Genomic DNA, 24,230 nt, shown 5'->3' on the forward strand with positions numbered 1-24,230 from the left:
TGCTGCAGCTATTGTGGTGGTTAACACTCACCCCTTACTTCTGCCCACCACATCATGTTTTTTTTTCTGGATAAAGCAGCAAGGAAGAGAGGGAGAAATCCAAGGAAAGCAATTGTTCTGCAGGCTTGCTGCAATACAATTTCTGATGCTTTCTGAGTAAGGCTTCCTTTAATATAATTGTTGAGATTTTCACAGTAATATCCCTTTTTTGCTAAGTGAGGTAGATAATATTGACAATGCTGCCAAGTAATTACACCAGCAAAGCAAATCCATGGCATTGTGCCCCTACAATTCCTCCTCTGGCTGCCCAGCATGCAGCTCAGCAAGCAGAGATACAGGCCACTGACAGTAGAAGAAATTGCTTTATTTCTTAATTGTGAAGCTGCAGGTTCCAGAAATGCCACTCACACTTGCAACGCTTCCCAAATAAATAATTGATGGCTTTATAGCTCAGCAGTGTTACCACAAGAGCACAGAATGCAGAGGGGAACAGGCACTTGTTGACACTTGGTGCAGTGTGTTGGCAACTCAGTGGAGGCCAGACAAGCTTTGGTCATGTGGTTCCTTCCCTCACCAACCATTTGATCAGAGCAGAGGCTGAATTAGTTGTGGGAACTTGCTCTATCCCTGATGAAAAGGAGCTCATAAAAACACTTGAGCCCAAACTTATATTTTTCCCCCCAAATTGATGCCTATGATTTGGTGACATTCAGGGTGACAATAAAAAAAACTCTGGAAGTGAGTAAACAACAGCCACCTCCTGCATAAGCTCGTGCTTTAGGGAAAGGTTGTAAACTCCAGCTCTCACAAAGTCCTCACCAGTACAGGAGCATGGAAGCCTTTTTTCTTACGCATACGGACTGACTCAAGAGTTTTCTTCAGCTGGGAATTTAATTGCTCCCAATTTTCTAACATAAATTACATTATAATTTACTCCGGTTAATAAAAGGTAAGGATTTTTTACCATTTATTTTGGTAGGAAAAAGAAGTTACAATTAAAGTTACAGTTATCTGCCCAACTACTCTCTACCACTCTTCTAAAGGAAGATTAAAAACAAACAACCAAGCTCCCCAAAAAATCAAGACCCCCAAGGATTTCATTTTCAGCAACGGGCTGAGCTGTGCAATTCCTACAAAACTCATCATCACTGACCTCAGGACACCTCTGATGACATTCCATGTTTTCCTACAGCAACCACCTTTGCTGTATTCTGATTTATATGTAGAACATTGCAGAGTTTGGAATCGGTCCACTGTAACTGACCACTTAAATTATTGGGTCCTTACTTATTTGAATTATTAGTTCAGATTAATCGAAGAAGTTTGTTCCCAAGCCAGTGCTGCTCTTTTAGCCCCAGAGAACCCGAGCCAAATAGTACCATTCTTCAGAGTAACAGAGACAAAATTTTGGCTCCCTGTCTTTAATTTTTATTTTTAAAAGTTATAAATATTGCGTTAAGTGGGTTATATTATAGACGGTGATCTCTTTAATTTCCACTCTTTTTATGGTCTGTTTTTTGGTACAACAGTTGCTGCCTTTTCACTCCCAGCAAATCAAGCCCCAGAATTTAAAGTGAGATCTGTATATAACTATATATACATATATGTATATATGTGCTATAAAAACTACAGCACAAATATCTGCATATGCTGCGTGTTTTAAACACATTAATCTACGGCTCTGAAAATATCCAGTATGTGAGCATTCTACTTTTAGGTCCATGGTATTTAAAATGGCTAAGGCTGGCTTTTTGCATCGCACATGAGGCTTTTTTCTGTCGGAAAAATAATAACTGTAAATCTGTTTTCTCATGCCCAAGTAGTCCTTGATGAGACACGTAAGGAAACGCGGTGCGGATTGTCATGAGCGGAGCAATAATCATAAAATTAGAAACAAAAGAATGAGACAGAACAAAGCCCTTTTTTTTTTTTTTTAAAGATTCTAAATCACACACAAAACATTTGTTCTGCTCCAGCTCTTTGTGAACTAATTGGCTCTCCTGGAGGGACAGGTAATTGTACTTGACTACACAAGCTGTCCTGAAGCTCCCTTGGAAAGCTCCAGTAAGCTTCCAGTGTTAGCAGCCATCAAGGATTTCACAGGTCAGGCAGCGGATCGATACAGCTAAAAGCAGCAGGGACTGCAATGTCGACAGCAGGTTTCAGAAAACGCTGCAAGTGCCAGTTTGTTCCCCTTCATGCAGAAGCTCAAGACAGCTTAATTAACCCTTGGAAAATACAATTTATCCAGAGGCTCTGCGGGTCTGTACTGGGCCTTATTGGTGAGCTGATAGCGGAGATAGTGTAGCTGGCAGCTCTGAATTCCCATTTCCCCCTCGTGTGCTGTTGCAGTCGGGATGCAAACAAAGCCTGGGTTTGGGAGGATGTTGCCCTGTCCTGAGGAGCTGCTCCAGGAGCCCACGGAAGCAGCTGCTTTGTTAGAAGCTGGTGAGTGCAGCAGGAGCCCGGCCCGGCAAAGCATTGATCACTCACGGCCTGGGCTGTGTGTGTGTGTGTGCAGGGAAAAAAGAGAGAGGGGGAAAGAGTCATCTCCCACAGGTCTAAATGCTTCTTTGCCCTCTTGTAAAGATGTTCCCTTGTTAGTTGTCTACTTTTACTGTCTTTTAATACCACATGGCCATGAAAAGTACAGACAAGGTAATTTTCCACATCCCAAAACACCTACATTTTAGAAGACAAAGAACTTGCCAGGGGTGACAGACCAGTAAGAAGTGAACTTGTCTGATGTGATATTCAAATTTGTGTCTCCAATGTCAGGCCAACAGGCTGAAGGGTTTTTCCTTCCACAGCTCTTTTCAAGCTAAGGAAATCTTCTAAGACATGCAGAGAACAACTAAGAAAGAAAAAATATTCGAGTCACTGAGGCTTGGCAATTTTCACATTGAAATCTGCCTGTGAATTCAGGTAAATTATTTATACTATTAACTACTTTAAAATATTAACTATATTTCCATTAGTTTTTAATGTGTATTATTTCAATTAAAGCATGTAAATGTATCTTGCTCAGTTTACATTTACTTCCTCTAATGGATGAAAACCTGCCCCTTTTGTTTGGGAACAGTGAACTCTCCCTGGAGGAAGCAGGGCAGACACCACTTCCTTTCCACTGCTTTGTTACTGTTTCTGGTGGTGAACTGAGGAACATTAGGCAGATAAAATCAAATCAGAAGTTTGATTTTTATGTGTGTGTGCACAGATCGTTGCATACACTCACACGTACACTTGAAGACTTGTGACATTACCTGTGCAGCTCTGAATCCACATTTTCATCTTCAATAACCACTCAAGGCACAGGAATTTATGATGAAAATGCTGAACAACAAGCAGTGAGGATTCTAAAAAAGCAAAAGCAGGCCAGACTATATTTATGATTCTTGTATCAACACATTCAGAAAAATGGCACACAAAAAGCCCTTGACAGAATTATTCAATGTATCTATGTCACAGTCCCCCTGTCCAAGGAACTAGATATTAATTTTTCAGGATAGCTTGTAGGAGACACTCTGCCAGAGGGAGAGGAAGATGCTGCTTGAAGGTCTGCAAGCAAAGGGTGATGACAGACACTTGACACATTCCAACCTGGGGTTTTCCTACCTACTGGGGAGCCAGGAGGGTCTGGGATGGGTCCCTCTCACATTTGTATTAATGACAGGCAAGAAAAAATAAACATTGTGGATGAAGAACTTGGACTTCCTCCTGGAAAGGGCAGTTTCACATGAGCGAAACCATCTTCAGCACAAGCACATTGCACTCTCCACGAGAAGAGGGTTTTGCAGATGAATTGGCAACAAAAAAAGACATAAGTAGGTGACAGAAAAGAAATTTTATGGCCACTTACACCAACTGCAAGTCTGTCTCCAGAATCTGAGAAAACATCCTACTGCTTTAGAAGTCTTTCCTTCCAGCTTGGACTCCAACCAGAACACGCTTGGAAAGACCACAGAATCCAGCTGGCTATCCAAGATTGGTGACATCAAGAAGGATAAAAGAAGCATTGCTAAACATGTTATCAAGCTTAGGAAAGCTTGAAACTGGACTGAGATATGTGAAAGAAAGATTTATGATTACTGCTCGAATATCATTAAATAAATGAAGATTTCTGACTTCAGAGTACACGTGTATGTCCATGGAAAGGTGCTGAGGTGCTCAGGGATGAAAGGAACTTTCTTTTTCTACCTCTGTTTCTGTTTTTCCTGTTACATTATCTTTTTATCTATACTGCCTTTTTACTTCTGTTTTTTACTGTTTTGGGGTTATTTTGCATTATTTACCACTGTAAGGACCTGATCTCACTGGAACCACAACACAGCAACATCTGACCAGCTGTGGGGTGTGTGACAACAATCTCAACATTTGTAGTTAATGCCACAATATTCTTTTGTGCTTATACAGGAGGTACAGACCCTCAAGGAGAGCCCTGCTCTGACATATTCCAAGCAGTGTTATTCATTAGAATCTGTAAGAGCAAAATCTAAATCTGACACACCTCCAAAATTCCATTTTAATAATATCAACAAAGAGTTTTACAGCCCCACAATACAATTTAAAAACTAAATCCTCCTGTTAATTATCAGGCAGTGCAGGCTCTCCAAGGTTGAGTACCTATTTCTGTTTAAAGGTCGACACTGTAAGTGCTCTAAAATCCACACACTCGCTCAAATTGCCTTGAAATTTGGTGTGTTCCCGGGCATCCCAGGCGAGGTTACACTCACAGGCTTAGGGGCACATTTGCCTGGGCTTTTCAAGATATGCCTGAAAAAACAGCTTTTCCTGAGTGATAAAATGCTGATAAACTGGTTTTTCTATTCTTGCATATCCTTAGTGGGTCAAACCACAGCTTTATACAATGTTTAGATGTTCTTAACATTCAGCATTTGGCATCCTGAGGAGGTCAGTGTCTAATTCCCAGCCCTGAGAGATTACAGAACATATCAGGATTCTGAAATCAAGAGTGGCTTCCACCTTACTGACCAGCTTTAAAATGAGTTGGAGGGTACAAGAGGATGTATAAAATTAACCTACTCTGTGCCTGGTGGCAGTTTTCCCTTGATCCTGCAAAGGAATTCTGAAAACCAGCTGGGTTGGTATTGTCAGTGATGCAAAAACCTTCGACAACAAAGACATATTTTATCACGTGGGGTAAATACAATTAAAATATTTTTTAAAAAGCAAGTTACACACACGAATTCTTGCTTTGAAGGCCAGGGAAACCAATGAGGGAAGGTCACAAGACTGCAAAGAACTTGAGGAGATAAAGGAGGAAGGGGATGAACAACTCTAATGCTCTTTTTCTGCTCTCTTAAATGTGATTCAGAGGCTCCTCCACAGCTGGTTCAGGTCCTGGGGAAATCCTGTTCCTCTGGAAAGAAAGGATGGCTGTCCAAAAGTATGTCCTATCCACAGGAAAGGAACAGAATTTTAAATCAGTGAAAACCAGGATATCCAAAATAAGATAGCTGCCTAGAGAGAAAACTCTCTAGGGTGGGTTGGCCAGACCTCACAAATGACTTGGATAAAGACTCAGGGAACAAGGCCACAGCAGTAGGCTAATAAAAAGTCATCAGGTTCCAAAAAAAAAAGGGATTTATTACTTTATTTCTAAAGGGATATTGGCTCAATGAGACAAGAGAAAGGGCCTAGAAATTGTGACTGAGGAGACTCAATGTTTTTAGGAAAGTTACAGAAGACAGACTCCCTCACTACTTTTATACTGCATATTTAAAATTCCTGTAGCCATCCCACAATGAAAAAAAAAAAAACACAACACCCAAATGTTGGGCAATGTGTCATATTTGTGATTTCTCTGTTAGTAAGCAGGAATTTCTGATTACACAAAGCATCTGCTTGCTGATGGTGTTGTGAGGAAAATATGGTGGAGCTGATGACCAGACGCTGAGTTATTTCCCTGCAACAATTTGCTGAGGGGCTGTCTCAGCTCATCGGGGGAAGGAGACTTGAGCTTTAATGTTGTTTAAGCTCAAAAAGTCTTAAACTTGTGCCTGTCCCTGTGTATATAAAAGGAAGAGCTCATTTGTGCTCCCTGCAATGGGATCAGTTTGTTTTTATTGAGAGCTTTGGAACTGGCAGTTTGAAAGAGTCATAGGCCCCTCCTTTTCCACCTTTACATGCCTGTAATGCTACCACACAAAAAAAAACCCTCAAAAACAGTTTGTACATTCTTATATATGTGAAATAGGGTGTCTGTGTATCTGCTTTAATCAGTAAAAAGTTCCAAACAGTGGTTTAAAAGATCCCCAAACTGTCAGTGTGGTGGGGCTGAATTAACTTAGAATTTCAGGTGAAAACAGTACTTGAAGAGAAAGTACCCCAAAAGGAATTTTCCCAGAGGAAACTTTGCCAGCACCAAAAATGGGTCAGTTGAGTTTGTGCTTGTACAGTGTTTAGTCTAAGAACTCTTGATATGGGTATCACTTATTGTAAGTGTGACTTTTTCTGTCACTGTTCCAGAGAACAGTGAAAATCATTATATAACCTTTTGGATTTGTCCTAATTAGATTTTTAATATTTCATTCATGTATTTCCCTGATGTATCACATAAAATTCAGGCAAAATAAAAGCTTACCAAGCCATAAATTCACTCCTTTTAAGTTTTGTCTTTTTTAAGTTCAGTGTCTTAACTCTTCTAACCTTTCATCACCATCATCCACATAAGGCCAAATGATTCTGGAAAGCCAAAAGGCATCAGGAAGGTCACCAGAGCCATGAAAACTGTCTGCTATTGCTCTATCCCAGAATGGGGAGCCACAGAGGAATGGCACAGAATAAACATGGATTTAGGTCAGGAAAAATCACCCTCCTGCTCCTCTTGCTGCCAGAGAGAGAGAGAGAAGAGAGTCTTGCTACTCCTGAAAGAAACTTTTAAACTCCCTTTGCAGCAGTTTAGAAGATCTGGCTTAGACACTCCATGAGAACTAATTTGCTTTTCCAATCTAGCCAAAATACACCAATGCCCAGCCACAGCCCTGAGAAGGGTCATGGTTGGTGATTTTACACAGAGCAAAGGGATTTTTCCATAAGAAAGGTTGTAGCTGAAGGGGATGGAGTCCAGGACTTCAAAATGAAGCACCATTCAAATGCACAGAGTCAGTATTGGAAACAGAGGATCTTTCCAGTTCCTCTTGCAACACTGCTCATAAAAGCAGGACCTAAATGGTGGGAAAGGAGGAGAGGCTGCTATGCAGCCACCTGGGTGATGCTCCAGGTATTTCTGTCAGCATTGGTGAGACACATAAACATTCATTAAATATCAAAAATACTGAAAGCTATTTTCTCTCTTATTTTAACATAAAGAAGTTCTCATCAGGCACTTCACTGCAGCTGGGTGGCTCAGGCAGTCTGTGTCTGAAGGGAGAAGGAAGGAAAAAGAACGAGAATGGGATGATCAGCAGTCAGCCCCTGACACGATGGCTGGAGAAGTCACCCACACATTTCTGCACAGCCACAACAGCTCACAGAGCCAGAAGCCTCTGCTAACACCGAAATTTGTTGCTCTAGGTAACTACCCACAGGGGAAGTTAGTCCCAGTTTTCCCTTCAGAGGTGTTGTGGCTCCATTCCCTGAGCTTTTTAAAGGCCGGCCCAGGGAAACAAGCATATGGAAGAGGGTTTTTTGCCTTGCTAGGAAGAACACGAGGACCATATGGTTAGAAAGGGACAGGCTTCAGCTCTTCTGTCAGCGTGAGGACTGTGCACACTGCAGCACAGAGTAAAGCTTCTGAAAGCTGTGGGAGAAAATGGTTAGTGTGAGCTATTAACTTGGTAATTTTCTGCATGTGCTGGGCAAGGATCCTGGGAAATAGCAGGACTCTCTCTGCGGTCACAGGGACTGTAAAGCAACCCTCAACAACTGCTTAGAGAGGAACCTGGTTTAAATCTTGAAAGCCTGGAATCACTTTATTTAGTCAGCAGTGGGGCAAGAGATGATTTAGAAATAGCTTCCTGGTGCGTCTGGAAATACATCTGTATTTCATCACAGAATGGAACAAACCCGGCGTGTTCCGATGCAGGAATGGGGTGTGTGGATGATGTGTTCATTACAGGTACAAATTAGGAAGCTCCTTTGGGAAGATCAGGCTGTTCTGAAGGTCACTGTCAGGTCAGGTTTACTCCAAAGCAGCTTCTTTTTACAAAACCTGGAACTAACACACTTGTACAGGCTGGGCTTTTGTTCAGCTGAGTTTACGTTTGTGTTTTGCTTTCTAATTTCAGAAGAGCCCCAAAGTCAGGCTTTCCTTTTGTGTCTCTACAACATTAAGGACTTCACGCTGCAGTGTCACCCCTGGGCAGAGCTGCCCCGTGCCATTGCTGTCACTCTGCTCCTCAGGGGAGGCTCCAAGCCTGAGCCCTGGTTCACTGCAGCTCTGCTCCAGCGACAGGAGGCAACGCTTGGCGCTTTTTTGGCTTAAATTCCTTAAGACCATAACACAGGTAATAAGGTTTATGACATGGTCCTTATAGGCCTTCTTTAGTCTAGCAGATACAAGAAGATACTTGAACACAGCAAGAATCTGTGGACACCTTCAGCCCACACTTCTGCCAGGATTAGAACTTGAGAATTCTAACTTTCCAGCCTGTGCTTGTAGGTTACTGCTTACCATGTGAAACACTAACAAGTACTAATGGATAAACTGCTTTCAGAAATTAACTTTTCTTTAAAGCAAAACAAACAACCAAGCCACCTCCAAGACTCAAACAAAACTGCCCACAAAAATAACCTTTAAAATAAAAGAGGATGCTCTAAGCCAAGCTCTCAGAAAGCAGGCTAAAGGCAGCAGAAACACAGAGAATTTGGGATGCAATTTTTAGCTGCCATTACACACAACAGCTCCATCACCACGGCAGTTTCCAAGAATGAAAATTCTGCAACATGAAAAACTGAACCAGACTGTAAATACACCTGCCCCAGGGATGATAATCCTGTCAAAAAAACTGTGTCCAAGACTCAGCTGAGTTTCCTTCTGAATTGAAGAGCCAAACACTTTAAGAAGAAGAGATATGGACCATATTTTGTGATGGTTTTGTATAATGACAAAGGTCTTGTTGACAGAATTGCTTGGAAGAATCTTTGAAAACCTTCTGCAAGAATCAGTTGTGCAGGAAACCTTCCTTTTCTTTAATGAACTAAGATTTCATAACACTAATAGAATGCTATACAAACCTTGACTAAATTAAAGTTATTCTAGATATGCTGTTCTGTATGTTACAATTTACTCAGTGGATTTGTTCAGAATTATAGAAAAATGACAAATCATTAGTAATTATAATCCCTAAACGACAATTTTAACAAGGGGGGAAAACCAGAGGAGAAAGCAAAATAGTTGAAAGACTTTTCACTTGATTTAAATTAAAGTGTACCTGTGAAAAGCTATTTTGGTTGTGAGTTGGAATGCTACACGTCTCTCACACAAGGTACAATTCTATGGATTAAAATATAAAAATATAACATTCAAATATGTTTTAGACACATTCCTTGGAATCTAGAGATCATCTGGTATTTCGCTATGATCCTGAGCTTCTCTTGGAAATCAATGCTTTTATTAAAAAGAAAGCAACCAAACAAAAACCCAACTACAACAAACAAAACCCCACACGGATTGAGATACCCTGGGAAAAAAATGCACATTCTTAGGACTGGTTGTTGTACAACTTGGACAGGCACCTGCAAAACATGCAAGTCTCATCAGAGCCTAAACACTGATACAGGTGAGTTTGTTTGGCTCCTTTTAGTACCTCACACTGCCAAATTTTCATTAATTAAGTCATCACAGTAATTGTCTGTGGTACCTCGATGAAGCAGAGACCTGAGGTGACCTTTAAAGGCTGGGAGTGACTTCAGTGCTGTGATCACACCACTAAAAGCACGGGCTGGTTCTCTGCTTTCACCTGCTGCCTTTTCAAAGCAGTGCAAGTTCTTTAACAGGTTTCCCCCCTCCCTTTTATGATAATCCAGACTCTAAAGCTTGGTGCAGACAAGGGACTTGTGAGTAGATTGATGCATAAACTACAAAGCTTTGGGTTTTTTTTTTTTTTTTGCAAAAGTGCCAAACCTCAAATGCCCTTGTGTATGAGCATCATGTGTCACTGGGGACAGTCCCTCCCACACCAGCTCACAGCACATTTTAACACAGGAGCTCCTTTAAAATAAAAGACAACCATGCAACAAACTTGCCTGTTCTAACAAGAACAAAACTCTGAAGAACAGCAGAAGAATAATTCACGGAACTCTTGGACTTTCCAATGCTTTGTCTACGTTTCTGTTTCATCTGCTTGTGTTCCTCGACTCATGCAAATGCCAGTATGAAAATCACCCTTATAAACATGGCCCTCTAAGCATTTGTGGGTTTTACTGTGCATTTTGAACAAGCTTTTTGATATTTTCATTTTACAACCAATTAATGAAAGCCCACTCTGAGCCATAAAGAGGAAATAATGTCAGGTTCTGACAGATGTTTTGCATGCATTCTGCATTTATTACAATGCTTTCACTGTAAAGTTGGAAAGAGAAACTGCAAATAAGGTTTTGTTTATCCATTGCACCTTAAAAATACATCTTGGGGAGCCCTCAGGAAAATAAATGAAAAATCATCCCAGGCATTGAAAACAAAGTTCCCTGAAGTTACAGAAGTCTCCAGCGTTCCTGCCCAAAAGAACAAGCAATTGTGTTCTTTCCTGGTGCTCTTACTTCTTTTTCTACGATCTCTTTAAACCTGGGATGTAAAATATCTATTACCATTTTTCCACTTACTACACTGGATGTCCTTTGCCTTGTGTTCCCTGGATTTCCCTGCAGGAATCAGGAGCTGGATGACTGTCACCAGAACCTTCTGCAGAGGCTCATCTGTGGCTTTATCCCCATGATTATTGCTTGCAATGGTCTCATTAGGCTGTTTTGTCCCCAGCTACAATAGGAAGGTGGCTTTTATGCTTTCCCTGTTTAGAAATGACCTCTTTGTCTAACCCATAAAACTCTTTCTTCCCTTAAACATTTTTCTTTTAAAAAGCTATTATTATGGCAGCAATAATAGTAAGTAAGAACAGTGATGAAATTAAAGCCTTGCATTAGACAAATACAAAAGCATCACAGTAGTGAGGAATCAAATACAGGGAGTGTGTTTGGAATTACCTTGCTCTTCCTTTTGCCAAAAACTAAGCCTGTATCAGTGCAGAAAAACTGAGGACAATAACTAACTTGCAAAAACTAGAAATGAACCTCACTCCCTTGTGCATTTAGCTATTAAAAAAAGAGATTTAAAAGCCACAGTGGAACTTCACTAAAGAGGCAAGGAACAAAGCACATGAGAGCTACAGAATGACAAGATCATTGATAGCTTGAGGGAAACTTTGAGAACTTAGAAACGGAAAGAAAGTGTTGTGAAAATTAAGCAATTCTAATTCATCCAGTTGTGGGGAAAAGTGCCTTCTGCAGGGCATTAATACAGACTGAACTGGTTTCTTTTTGGATTACAAAATTATGTAAAACTACTGAGCACAACTGCTATGAAACTAAAAATAATGCATATATCTGATTAACAATACAGTTGAAAGGTCTAGAAATTCCAGAGCTATGAAGGCTGTGACAGCCTTTGTGATCATCTGTTCTAATAATCACAAGCTATAAAACTTCACCCTGTAATTTCCACACCCAAGTCAGTTAAAGGGGCCGAATTTGTGGCCTGTCATAACTTGGTGGGATGGAAGAGCTGATAGAAATTTATTTCGAAACAAAGATTACTTTTATAGCCTGTCAGGAAGAATTAATTTCACAAGATCCCTGCAAATCTTTCTCCTCTTCTGTAATTCATATTTTGTGGTCAGTACACAAAGCAAAGCAAAATGGTTTCTGGACACTTTAAAGTCAGGCCATGTTTGGAAAGCTGAGGTATAGATTTGCTTCCTCTCTCCCAATCCTGTGACTTGAAATCCATCTGGAATGGCCTCCTTATACAATGCCCTTACACACAGCCCTTCCATAGTGTTGGTGCTGCTCTGCTGTGTGGGTAACATTCCCCTTGGCTGCATTATTGCTTCTTTACCTGCCTTGGGGACAAATTTACCCAGACCTTCCTTATGGATTTTCTGCCACCTATTAGAATAGGGAATGTAACTCCATTTGCTTTATGCATATTGTCTCTCTCATTTGGATTCAGGTGCCCTTCACTCCTTAAGAGCAGGGTCAGCTCTTTAACAGAGGAAAAGTGCAAGGCTGTACTTCCCAATCCAAAGGGGATGGGATCCAGGTGGTCATCCTTGCTGGATTACACATGGCCCTTGTAGAGCTCATAATGGTTCCATAAGAATGCAAATACAACTCTATATGACTTCATAAAGCCACGTTGCACACAACTGTTGTACAGCTAAAGCTACTTCTTTCTCCTTACAATGGTTCATGCCCACCTCTGCCAGAAATTTAGCACATGCCAACCAAAACCTCTCCTCAAAATTCCTAGGGTGTCAGTTGGTTTCTAGCTTCCTTTCCCCAAGAATTAACTCCTCCAGGCGCTGAAGTGAGCCACATTAAAAAGAAGGATACAACAGAGAAGATCTACTGCCTTCCTGTGCATGGACACAGGCAGGGGGGAAGCAGGGGAGCCTGGAAGGTGTGTTTTTTCCCTGCTCCAGCCCCACAGAGGCAGGCAGAGAACCGTGGGTGGGGGAGTCCCTTTTCCCAGCTAACAAGTGACAGGACGAGAGGAGTCGTCCTTAAATTGCACCACAGGATGTTTGGATTGGATATTAGGAAAAAATTTTTCCATGAAAGGGTTGTCAAGCACTGGAACAGGCTGTCTAAGGAAGTCATGGATTCACCATCCCTGGAGGGATTTAAAAGAGGAGTAGATTTGGAATCTGGGACCTGGTTTAGTGTGGCCTCAGCAGTGCTGGGTTAACAGTTGGACTTGACCATCTTAAGGGTCTTTTCCAACCCAAATGACTCTGTGATTCCATTCTATGTGAACAAGGGGATGGACTGGGATAGATTATTAGAGCTTAATGACCCCTTGATTAATTTGTTGTTGACATTTACTCCGAGGAGGCAACAGAACAGAGGAGAGAGCCATAAGCAAAGGGAAGGCTGTCTCTGGAGACTGGCTGGGTTTGGTGTTTTCAGTGCTTTCAGTGGTTATGCTAAACAGCTGTTTCATTATTTATGTAAAAAGCAGTAGCACATGAAGGCTGGGATCCTTGGAAGGAAATCTTTTTTCTTTTCTTAAAGACATGCCTCTGGATTCCTGCAAGTGATATTTACATCCTTAAGGGATTTCCTCAAATGCCTTCCCATGCCAATCTACTTTCCATAAAGCCCTGATGGGATGAACCACTCAATTACAGCAGGTCACTGGAGTGATGTAATGACAGTGTCGGGGACAGACACTCACACAGGGCGGTTCCATCTCATACAGGCAGAAAAATTGTAGTGATCTCAGCCGATTTCTAGGATTTTGTGAAATTGTAGATACCAAAGTGAAATATAAATAGTCTTGAACTTTTATGCAATATCAATTTACACCTTCAAACTGTAACTTCTGTGTATGGTACAATTAATTCCTTGACCAGTATAAAAGCCCTCATTAGATGTGCTATGTCACAAAAATTTCTGTATCATCTAAGGAATCAAATCCCCAATGAAGAAATTAATACAGTGCATTACACCATAATGCCCAAAGAAATCAGGTGTTTCTTACAAAAACTTTAAATCACAATCCTTTTACATCATGTGCAACTCACAGACTCTCCTGACTAAAGGTGGTAGTTTAATAGTAATGCTTGGACTTGGACTTGGGCCTGTTCTTGCTTCACCTTTTCTTCTACACTATGGATGCATCTCCACCAGGGGTTTAGTTCAGATCAGGGTTACAATTTCAAAGCAAAGCTCCTGATTGTCTCCCCTCACCCATGCCTTGGTTTGTGGTACAGAATAGTTGAGGAGTATGAGAACTAATTCCCTCAGGAGTGAAAGAAGCCATGTGAATTTTGGAATGAGTGTGGATACATCTAGAAAGGTGAGTTCTAGAACACTGATGCTGTTGGGCTGAGTTTCAACTCTGCACATCAAGCATTGCTGAAACCCAATCCTGTGGTGTCCCTGAAGGGTGAGTAAATCTGATCCATGTATTCCTGATGCTGGGAGGAGAAGCTGAATGCAATGGCCCATCCTGACAGCAGCACAGCACTGGCAGGACAACTGATGGAAAGCCTGACTTCTGCTCCCCTCCCTCCTGCAGCAGGACATGGAACTGGAATGCCAGTGAATGAGAACTGTTGCTAACTGAGCTCCTGCTCAGAGGGCCCAAAGTCCTTTGGATGCCCCAGCACTGAAGGAACAGTTTCTGGTTTCACACCCCCTCTGATGCTCTATTTGCAGCTCTGAGGGATGGCTGCTGTGATGTGCCCCACTGCCCATCCCCTGGCTCGCTCAGGAATTCACAGTGCCACTGCTGTGGCTATAGAATACCTTAAATATTGGCCACACGGTCTCCACTGAGCACTTAAAGCGAGTCTGCAGTGTACTGTAGTAAAGCAAACAGCTGCACCCTACACAGAACAGTTCAGAGCTCCAAATGAAATACTGGAATGATCTCTCCAGTGCATCCAGCTTTATTGCACAGAGAGATGAGTCCATGAAGACTGTATACACAGAAGCATTATTTTTTGATGGAAGTATAGTACTTAGCTTTTAGAGAAGCAGTGCTGACTGGTTTTCCTGTGCTCCACTTGTGAGCACCGTGTACCCAGAGCTTTATGTATCATTCCATGTATTATTGATACTAGGGAAAGGCAGAGCCACACAGGAGTCAGAACTCGTTTACATTTCAGTTATGTGGTACAGCTATTGATGCTATTGTGTCAAAGGTATTTCTGTTTATTCAGCACTCTTAGGACCCATGGAGAATGCAAATAAATTTTAAAAAAAAATGAAGCTTCAATTAAAAGAGTTGTGATATTTCCCCCAAAATATATTATAGTTCTATATTGATTTAATGGCCTGTTACTTTTAAAGTGACTGCTTTTAAAACAGTTGCACACAGTTGCCTTTATCACTACAAAAGCACTGTCAAGTGTAGAAGTACGGAATTAGTGCATTTATGTTAAAGAAAATTAAGGCAGAATGCCCATCTCCTTAACTTTATGTTCCCTTAATAGACACTCATTCTTCATCTTTTTCCTTTCAAATGTAAGAAAGCTTGAAAGACTTAAACCAGGTTTCGTTTAATAAGAGAAAATAAGAAGCCTGCCACACAGAAAATTACTAAATTATGCTCAGTTTAGGGGTTCCACTCTTCTCTTTTGCCTCAGGCTTTTGGGACATTAAGGCCACGTTATAAATCCTGGTCAGTGCTTTTTTCTAAAGAACAGAAATGAGAGTTTATTAGCATCACAGTGGTTGCCTCAATAATGACAAAACAGTTGCTCATTACTGCTCATTAGATTCATATTAGATTCATTTGCAACAGCAATACATCTTCTATTCGTCCTCGATTGCAAAACAACAGATATGATTTGACACCTGCTGTAGTACAGAATTCATTAGAAAGTAATGATACAAACACGATTTCAATGGATGGACTTAGTCTTCTGCCCAGATCTGATGGGTCTAAAATTTGTCATTTAATGTGGAATTTATATAGGATAAATACCCCAGCAGGCAACCAGCTCCTTTAAATCATGTGCTCCAATAAAATATCACACCCAGAAGCAGACGAGCCAAGAGCAGACACACAAACAAACAAGCAAATTCACAGGACCCTCTGCAGTAGCATACATTAACTGTGGCTGTTGATATCCCTAATATGGAAGTTAGTTACTAATTTTTAAAGTCACAGAAAAGTGCAAAAAAGTTACATTTTCATCAAAATATTAAGGCAACGAGTAAACAGGTCCAATTTTCCCTTGAAAACTTCTGGGACAAACTGAGCCCAGGATGTTACTGGAACACCAGTTAAATGCCATTGTCTTAATTTACTGGAATAGCCATTATTGTATCTCTACACTTTGGAAGCACCAAACTAATAACAGTGCTTAAATTGGCTAAAATCACTTCTTTTCCTAGAAAATCCTATGGGGAAAAACCAAAATTATCTCAAAACTCATCAGTTCTTGCCCTTTTCTCCTGTGCAAGGGATGAAAGTATATGCAAGTAATAGGTGTTCACATCATGACGCAGAGAAAGATGGGCTGATTGCAAAATCTAGCCCTGAATACCCTAAAATATTTTCATATCTACCCATAATACACATCATAATACCTTCAGCCTTGTTATTACCTTTCTGAAGGTACAAAACAAATATCCTGTTTCTGTTCTCTGCCCAGCTCTCCATCCAACTATCAAGTTAATTTGCATAAACCACTTACTGTTTATGCAAAGGGGTTTCTGTGTGCTCCTACCCCTCGACACACCTGACATCCGAAAAACCACAGAATTCTGCTTACTCTGCCTCTGGCAAGAAATTTCTTCACAGTTTCTCATCAAATCTGTTTCTTACAAGAACTGCTCTCCAGCAGAAAAGTTGCTCTTCCACTCCATAATCTAGCTCTGCTTTTCACAGAAAAACTGGATGTGATCACTGCCCTCTGCATTGGTTGAGACAACTTCTGTGATTTAACACTTACAGAGTGGACAGGACTGTAAAGGTGAATTCTCAGTGAAAGACTACCAAAAATGTATTCTGAATTTCATCATAAAAATATCTGATTTGATACAACCTAGAATCAGGTCTGACTTTTCTTCAGACATTTAAAGTCCTGTTACCTGCTCACGGTCATCCTGTGATTCTCCTCTTCTTCCTCCATACCAGCAGTTTCAAGAAGCAAAGCCATAAGTTTTGTATCATGAAATTCTGTTTTGTTTCTCTTACACCAGTACTCCAGTGCCTCACAACTTTATTCTTCAGCAAATTGGTTAAGGAGACATCTATTTTGGTTTTGTTGCCCATGGAATCAGTAATACTGAATGACACAGGTCCTGAGGTAGATCCCTTGGAAACTGGTAACCTCTCTGTCATTTGCTATTTCCCCTTTCAGTTTATTACTCCTTGCCCACTGTTTTCTACTTTTTGCACTTACTCACACATTCTCCAGCTTAATTAATAGTTTCCCATGTAATTCTGCTTTAAACACCTTGAAGTCCAAATGAATTGGTTCTATCACACTTCTCTTGTCTAGTTTTCTTAGCAAAGATAGACACCAAGTTATTTTGGCACGATGCAAAGCAGTAGTGCCTTTTATTCCACTTTCCAGTTATCATGATGGACTGTGATTATTCTTTCTTTCAAAATTAGTTCTAAAGCTGCAAAGTTTTGAAGTCAGGTTACCAGATTTTTAGTGGCTTATGTCACAGCCCTTTCTTAATTGTAAGTATTTCCTGTATGGCAATGTGTGATACTGGACACACATATTTCCTTTGGTTCTAATAAACTATGGAATGGAAGTTGTCATCTTGCCTCTTGACTGGTGTCACCTGGCACAAACCACTCAAAATATGTATTAAACAGAAAGACTGCTGATAACACAGGGTTTATAAAAGATATCCTTTAGCTAAGTGGGCACTGTTTTCTCAGGAATTATAGGAACTATTTAAAGGTTATTTCAGTGTGTGATCTCATATCCCTGCTCTTTATAGAGCAGACTTCAGGAAAAAATCACATACAATTCCTCTGTGAGGAGTATTTAAAAACAACACACCTGCCTTGGTTCAGCCAACCATTAGAACAGCAGCTCCAAGCCTGGATTTTCAAGAGTCACTATAAATGCAAATCAGAAGAGAAAAATAAATTAATTGAAGCGAACCCTCACTTGACTAAGACAACTGCTTTTAAAAATCAGCTGTTAGGAAAATTCCTAGCCTGATTATTGAAGAAATCAGAGCCCCAGACACTGAATCCCAAACCACCAAATTATCCCATGTTTTCTCTCCACTGTGATTCTGCTCATGGAATTGACCCCATGGCAGTGGGTAGTGGAGCACCATCAGGCCAGGACAGTGCCTTGCTTTCCTGGGAATGCTGGACACATGACACAGCACTATTTTATCAGGCATATCACACACTGGATTTGTCACTTCACCGCTGTTTTTAATGAAAAAACTCCCAAACACACCCCAAAACCAAAACACAACAACAAACTGAAAGGAGTCTTAACGGTCATTAAAATCAACAGCCTTCTGATCTGTTCTGGGAAAGAAGGCATTGGCACCCTGCCTCCTTCCTTCTGGATGGGATCTGAGACTAACAATGCAAATATATTAATATTGCATGGTCAGGGCTACTTTCTATTAATATGCCATTAATAAAACAACCTTTGCACTACATTTAAAGATCATGAAGATCAATATTTATTCTGAGGTCAGGGGGAAAAAAAATCAATCTTGCAGTAAAACGAGTCATATTTAATATATCCCCTCATCATAATTAAGTTTATACATAAAAAGTAGCATTGATATGTGAATAATGAATGCTATGACAGATGAGTTCCCCTTCTTGAACAACTTCATGTGGTTAATCTCAGAAATGGAAAGACTGAAGTGATTATATGCACCTTCTCCCTGAGTGCTTTGCCAAATTCCTCTTGGCTTCTCTAAACCTTTTCACACACACTGCAAAAGAAGTTACTGCTTCTTGTTGACCACAAGCACTGGTGTGCTACTACTAATGTTCCTGTAATCTCTTTATCCCATTCCAGAGAATCTCAGTGCCTCCAACCAAGCCACCCAGAGTGCTTCAAATGGATAAAACGACACAAAAATGAAATTATTCGTATCAAGTCAGTCAGTAGCAGAGCCAGGATTAGGACTCCAGGAATTAGTCCCATAAGGGAAATCATTCCTGATCCCCCTCTCTGCTCCAGCCACTAGACATCCTGCTCTCCCTGCAAACACAAGCCATTCCCAGAGGAGCAATAAACTTATATCACCTCTTCACACATTTCTGAAAGTAAACATGGAAAACACTTTTCCTTCAGTGCTCAGAAACAAGTGCTTTCTAAAGGCACGAGCAAGAAAACCCCTGACACCCAACAGATAAGGAACACAGCCAGGGTCTGACTGTCTTTCCAGCTACAGTGACAGGAACAGGGAGTCACATCTCATCCCAACAGCCATGAAAACCAGGAGAGCAGGAACAGGCTCGGGGACAGGAATCCTGGCCCTGGCTGGGCAGATTCTGTAGCTCATTCAAAAGCCACACATCCCTTACTTGCTTCAGGGCTCTTGGTGCTTCTGTTGCCAGGTTTGCCCTTGTTGTATTGATGCCCTGATCTGGTTAGTTCAGAACTGGGGCTCAATTCCACGGCATCGGTAGCAGGGGGATTGTTAAAGGAGACTGGGTACACAAATTCCAGAGGCTAAAGTGCCCCCTCTAGAAGTGTGGGAGTCATTCATTCAGGCTACTTTACACTAAAGCAGATGTCACACCTATTGCCATTGTCATCTCCTGTACTTTACCAGCACTTTACAAGTAATTCCCAGTATTATATTTCAGATGAAATTCCCAAGATTTCCAATCTTCTGTATTTTCTTTAAAGAGAGGAGTATTTTCTTACCTGCCTTTTAAGAGTCTCAGCTGTTTTCCTCCGCTCTGTTTAACATGTAAAAGCCTTTAATACTTTGAACTTACCACAAGATGCAAACTACAAGAAGTGTCTACATGAAAAACCTTAATCAGTCAGGAAGTTGGTAAATGATGTCCCCATGCCATCCATATTGAGTGTCCATTACTCCTGGACATAGCACATTAACTGACTCATTAGCTATTGCAAACCATATGGACTTAGGTTTGGGTGGGTTGCTCTCATAATATCCTGAGGTGAGCTGCCTAATTATTGTAATTAGGTGATCTCAATCAGGGCGCCAGTCACACCAAATGGAGTCAGGAGTCTCTGAAATGGGTGTCAGCGCACCCAGACAATGACTGAGTTGAGCAACATGGCCCCTGGATGTTGGAGATCCCCTGATACTGCAAAAAGTAATCACTTCCAAAGTTCTGAGGAAGGGGCAGCGAGCACAGTGACAACGGAACAGGCACAGCCAGAGCAGGGGACTCCGAGCAGATGCACCAACACAAATAGTTTTCTCAGCAGAAACTGGGAAACTTGATGCCTGGCTGTCAATGGTCTTAATACAGAGATGTTACATCTCTAGAGTAAATTTAGCCATGGTATTTTAAGCAACAGTGAGGTCTGGAGAAGGGGGGGGAATTAAATGTGGAAGGGCTAAAATGTCAGCATTAAATACCACAAAAGCATCACAATGCAACAGTGAGAGAAGCTACAAGTGCTCACCTCCTGCAGCAAATTTGAGGGGCTTTGAGTACGTGATACTGCAAGATTTCATATAATTGACTGCAACAGTCTATATTCAAGCTTGGGTTTGAGCAGTGAGAAGAAAAAAAGATTAAAGGGGAGATGGACTGAATGTTCAACGCAGAGTGCTTTAAAACAAAGACAGAAACAAACGCAGTTGAACTGCACCCAGGATAAATCCTCCAGGGCAGGGCCTGTGGCCTTCAGCTGTTTGCAGCAATGTGCCAACTGGAAGTCAAATAACAGCAATCTGAGAGCATTTTTGGTTGATACTGGTAGGATTTGTACACTTTCACTCTTATTAGAATACACACCTTTCTCCTGTAAGGATTCTTGAGTCTGGCAGTAGTGGTGGCTGTATGACCTTGAAGGGAAATTGCTTCTGCAATAATTAGGCTTTCCTGAAAGAAACAAAACCAAGCAAAAAAACCACCCTGGTATCTATAATTATTTTGGCCCTTTTTGCCCCCTACATCACCTAATTTGCTAATTTGTAGCAACTTTGAAGGCAACAGAGGCTTTAACGAGTCTAAATGAGGCTCACGTTTTTTGGGAGGGTTGCTAATGCCCTGCTGAGCAGGGTAGGGCAGGAGAAAAAAGCCTTCTGTCCAGTTCAGCCCCACAGGAAAATAGGATTCCTTAGTCCCACCCACAGACACAGGGATGTGCTATTTATAGGGCCAAAGGGCCTGCTATCAACTTCTAATCTGGTTAGAGCCTTTCTCAGGTAAAGCCTCGGGGCTGTTGATTTTTAAAAACATGTATGTGGGAATTTTGTCTTTTGCAGTGTCCGAAATGGACTTGCAAGAAATTTGCTAGTAACGTTCACATACTATTTTTTGTGAGCCTACTAGTTACTGTTATTTATTAATAAAGATCTGGATTTAAATAATAAACTGATTCTTTGGGAGTGGCCTGGTATGTGAAGGAAACTTTTCTTTTTAGTATTTTTTTTGAATGAGTGATATTATTAGTCTCTATTGCATTCCTGTGCAATTGCCTCTAAGGGTTTTGAACTCTTGTAATGACTGATAAAAGCTTGAAAATCTTTAACTTCACACCTATTCTCTTTCAAAAAAATCCCCAAACAAACCCCAAACAATCCAACAACCCCACAGTTATTTTCCATGACTTGTAGCATACATACCTTGAACCCTTTTGTACGACAGAATGTTACACTGTGTGAGCTGTGAAAGAGCTGCAAGTTATCAAGGATGGCTCAGGCTTCAGGTATTCTTCCATCTGGATGAAGTTGAAGCTGTAAATTTGCAGTTTCTTTTACTAGTACGAGAAAACTTTTATTTAAAAACCTTAACTACCTCTGCAGGTGTGTGTTGTGGGAGTCAAAGGGATGTCATGTGGTCTTGTTGCCTAAAATGGAAGAAAAGAACTTTCTGGACAATATTAATATAGATAAAGACTTCAGTTTTCAAAACCAGTAACAGATTGCATTTTGCTACTGTATCCATTAGCAATTAAATAGACCCCTGTGCACCTATTTTTACTTTTAGTTTGGCTATTAGCTTATAATGGCTATTTTTGAAATAGCCTTTTTTTGATTACTTCATTATTCCTCAGAACTGCATGAACTTGTTTTCTTCTTTTGTGATCTTGCTCATGAATAAAAAGAGCTAAATGAGCTCAAAACAACTCATATTTACAAGCTGGGAAGTTTTGCATTGAGCCCCAACCTCTCATTAAATCAATGTGTCCTACTAATTTGCTGATGTTAAACTATTCTCAGTGGTTTTGTGGGGACAAAAGGCAATTCCAGTTCTAACATACTTACAAATAAAACAAAAATAGGAATATCTAATCAGTTCTGTTTCTTTAGGATCATGTCTCTTACTATTCATTCATACTCGTTCTATTTTTTTTCTCCATACAATTTCTACAAATTTTGAGTCTTTTAATTTATGGTGTTTTCTCCTGGATCAAAAAAAAAAAACAAACCAACAACAAACTGTCTTGAGATATGTAACAATGTAGATGTCTGCTTGCAATGTAATACTATCACTGGTATCTGCTAGATATCTGGATGACAAAATAAACCACATCTGATTTGTTTCACTTTCTTATTCTGGTGAAATTTTGTGGGCAGGGAAAAAAACTCGGAAGCAGGAAGATCCCCAATACACTTTCGTTTCAGTTTAATCACATGGAAACCTCTTTGCAATAGCTGAGCAAAAAAAGCTGTTTCCTTAAACAGAGGCTTATCCTCTGATTCCCAGGCAAGTATTTAGAGACAATTTACTTCTGAAAATATTCTTCACCCCTGGCAGAATAGCGGTTTCACCCCAGGTAACAGATACCCCAAGCACTGCTCAAATTGAATAAAAGTGTGAATTCTCTCCATAAGTGGTGATGGTTTCTTTGATGCTGGACTGGGCATCTGTAGTTGTTTGTTTCTTTTAAATAAACAAAACAACCCCAACACCACTCTCTTACAGTCTGTTTTGACAGCTGTTGCTAGAAGGGGAAACCCTATGAAATGCTTTATGGCAATCTTGGATTTCTACCCTTTATGGCCGAGCTTTCTGTTGGCAATTTTTGAGCTGGTCCTTTCACTGATGATAAAACCACAAAGCCTGCAAGGCTGACGAAGCAGAAAAGGTTGTTACATTAAGGCTTAATGTACTGATAGCAACACAGACTTTGCAGTCATAATCTGTGTCACTACTTTTAAGCTCACCTGCAAATTATGGGGTTGCTGAAGACGTTCTGGATTTTGATTATTCTGGAACTTTTTAAAAAACTTTTCTTTTTAAAAAATGACTTAGAAGTTTAAGTTTTAAACCTCTCTCTTTTTTTTTTTTTCCTCAAAAGGACTTGTCACTATGTTGTGGTGGCCCCCAGTGACCACCACCTGGGGGAACGGGCCCTGACAATAAAGCAAAGCCGACACAAAATGGCGGCTTGTGCGCAAGATGGCAGCTTGTTTCCCTGGGATCTTGGGGAATTAAACCCCACCTCACTGTGTCCTTTATTGCCAAGGTGATGGGGCTGATTCACTCCTGGGTCAGATGTATGTCTCCTGGAGCACTGGCTGACCCACCTGAGGTGGCCACTGCCCCTTCCTGTGCTGTTTTGGGGTACCTGTGTTTCTGTGTGTAAATCGCGATCCCTGTCCTCCGCCAGGAAGATGCTGAGGTAAAATCGAAGTTGCCTGAGGGGTGGCACCATGTCAGCTCTGTGACTTCACTGCACCTCCTGAAGGGATTTGCTGAACCCCAAAACCCTTGTGAGCTGAGTTTTTTTTTTTACCTCAGTCAGGAAACATTCTGATCACCTACTTTGCTAAGCACTAAATAACTTAAAAAAAAACAAACAAAAACCAAACCAAACCAAACCAACCAACCAAACAAACAAAAAAGGAAAGAAAAAGTTTCTAACTTGCAAAGTCCAGATTAAAAAAGCTGAAGAGCTGGAGCACCTGAGGCTGAGGCGGCCTTCCGTGCCCTCTCTGCCTGCTCCCTCTCCCTGCTGCTCCATCTCCAATCTCCCATCTCCCTTCTCCATCTCCCTTTTCCTTACCCCTGAGGGGAGAAGCCGGAGCCTCTGGGGCTGAGGCGGCTTGGCAGGTGCCATCTCCGTCCTCCATCACCTCCCTGAGGCGAGGAGCCAGAGCGCCTGGGGGCTGAGGCGGCTTCGAGGGCACCATCTCCCTGCTCCGTCCCCCATTCCCCTGTTGTTCCGTCTCCCAACTCCCAGCTCCAACTCCCCGCTCCATCTCCCCTCTGCTCTGACTCCCAACAAGCAGCTCCTTCTCCTGCCTCCATCTCCCCGTTGCTCCGTCGCCCTGAGGCGAGGGCGGTGTTGGCGCCTCACGGGCGAGCTGAGGGGAGGCGGGAAATGGCGCGCGCCCCGCCCCGCTGAGGGCCCTGTGGCGACGGCGGGAGT

The 24,230-nt window shown here is 41.3% G+C and overlaps 1 long non-coding RNA gene across 4 annotated transcripts; it reads right to left on the reverse strand.

The window, feature by feature from the left end:
* Positions 1–388: 388 nt before the first annotated feature.
* On the reverse strand, positions 389–24,204 carry LOC108500675. Of its 4 annotated transcripts, none has more exons than XR_001875943.1 (6): positions 23,023–24,204; positions 21,478–21,701; positions 20,645–20,731; positions 17,718–17,776; positions 3,264–3,356; positions 389–2,854 (listed from the first exon to the last, which is right to left on the reverse strand). It is a non-coding gene; the product is annotated as an uncharacterized LOC108500675 (long non-coding RNA). The 4 variants fall into 4 exon arrangements; XR_001875945.1 differs by lacking the exons at positions 389–2,854; positions 3,264–3,356 and adding an exon at positions 14,534–15,381 and having other exon boundaries at positions 21,478–21,572; positions 21,650–21,701; positions 23,023–24,201; XR_001875942.1 differs by lacking the exons at positions 389–2,854; positions 3,264–3,356 and adding an exon at positions 14,537–15,381 and having other exon boundaries at positions 23,023–24,201.
* Positions 24,205–24,230: the final 26 nt, after the last annotated feature.

Source organism: Lepidothrix coronata, unplaced genomic scaffold, assembly GCF_001604755.1.
Source record: "Lepidothrix coronata isolate B3197 unplaced genomic scaffold, Lepidothrix_coronata-1.0 Scaffold92, whole genome shotgun sequence".
Classification (NCBI taxonomy): domain Eukaryota; kingdom Metazoa; phylum Chordata; class Aves; order Passeriformes; family Pipridae; genus Lepidothrix; species Lepidothrix coronata.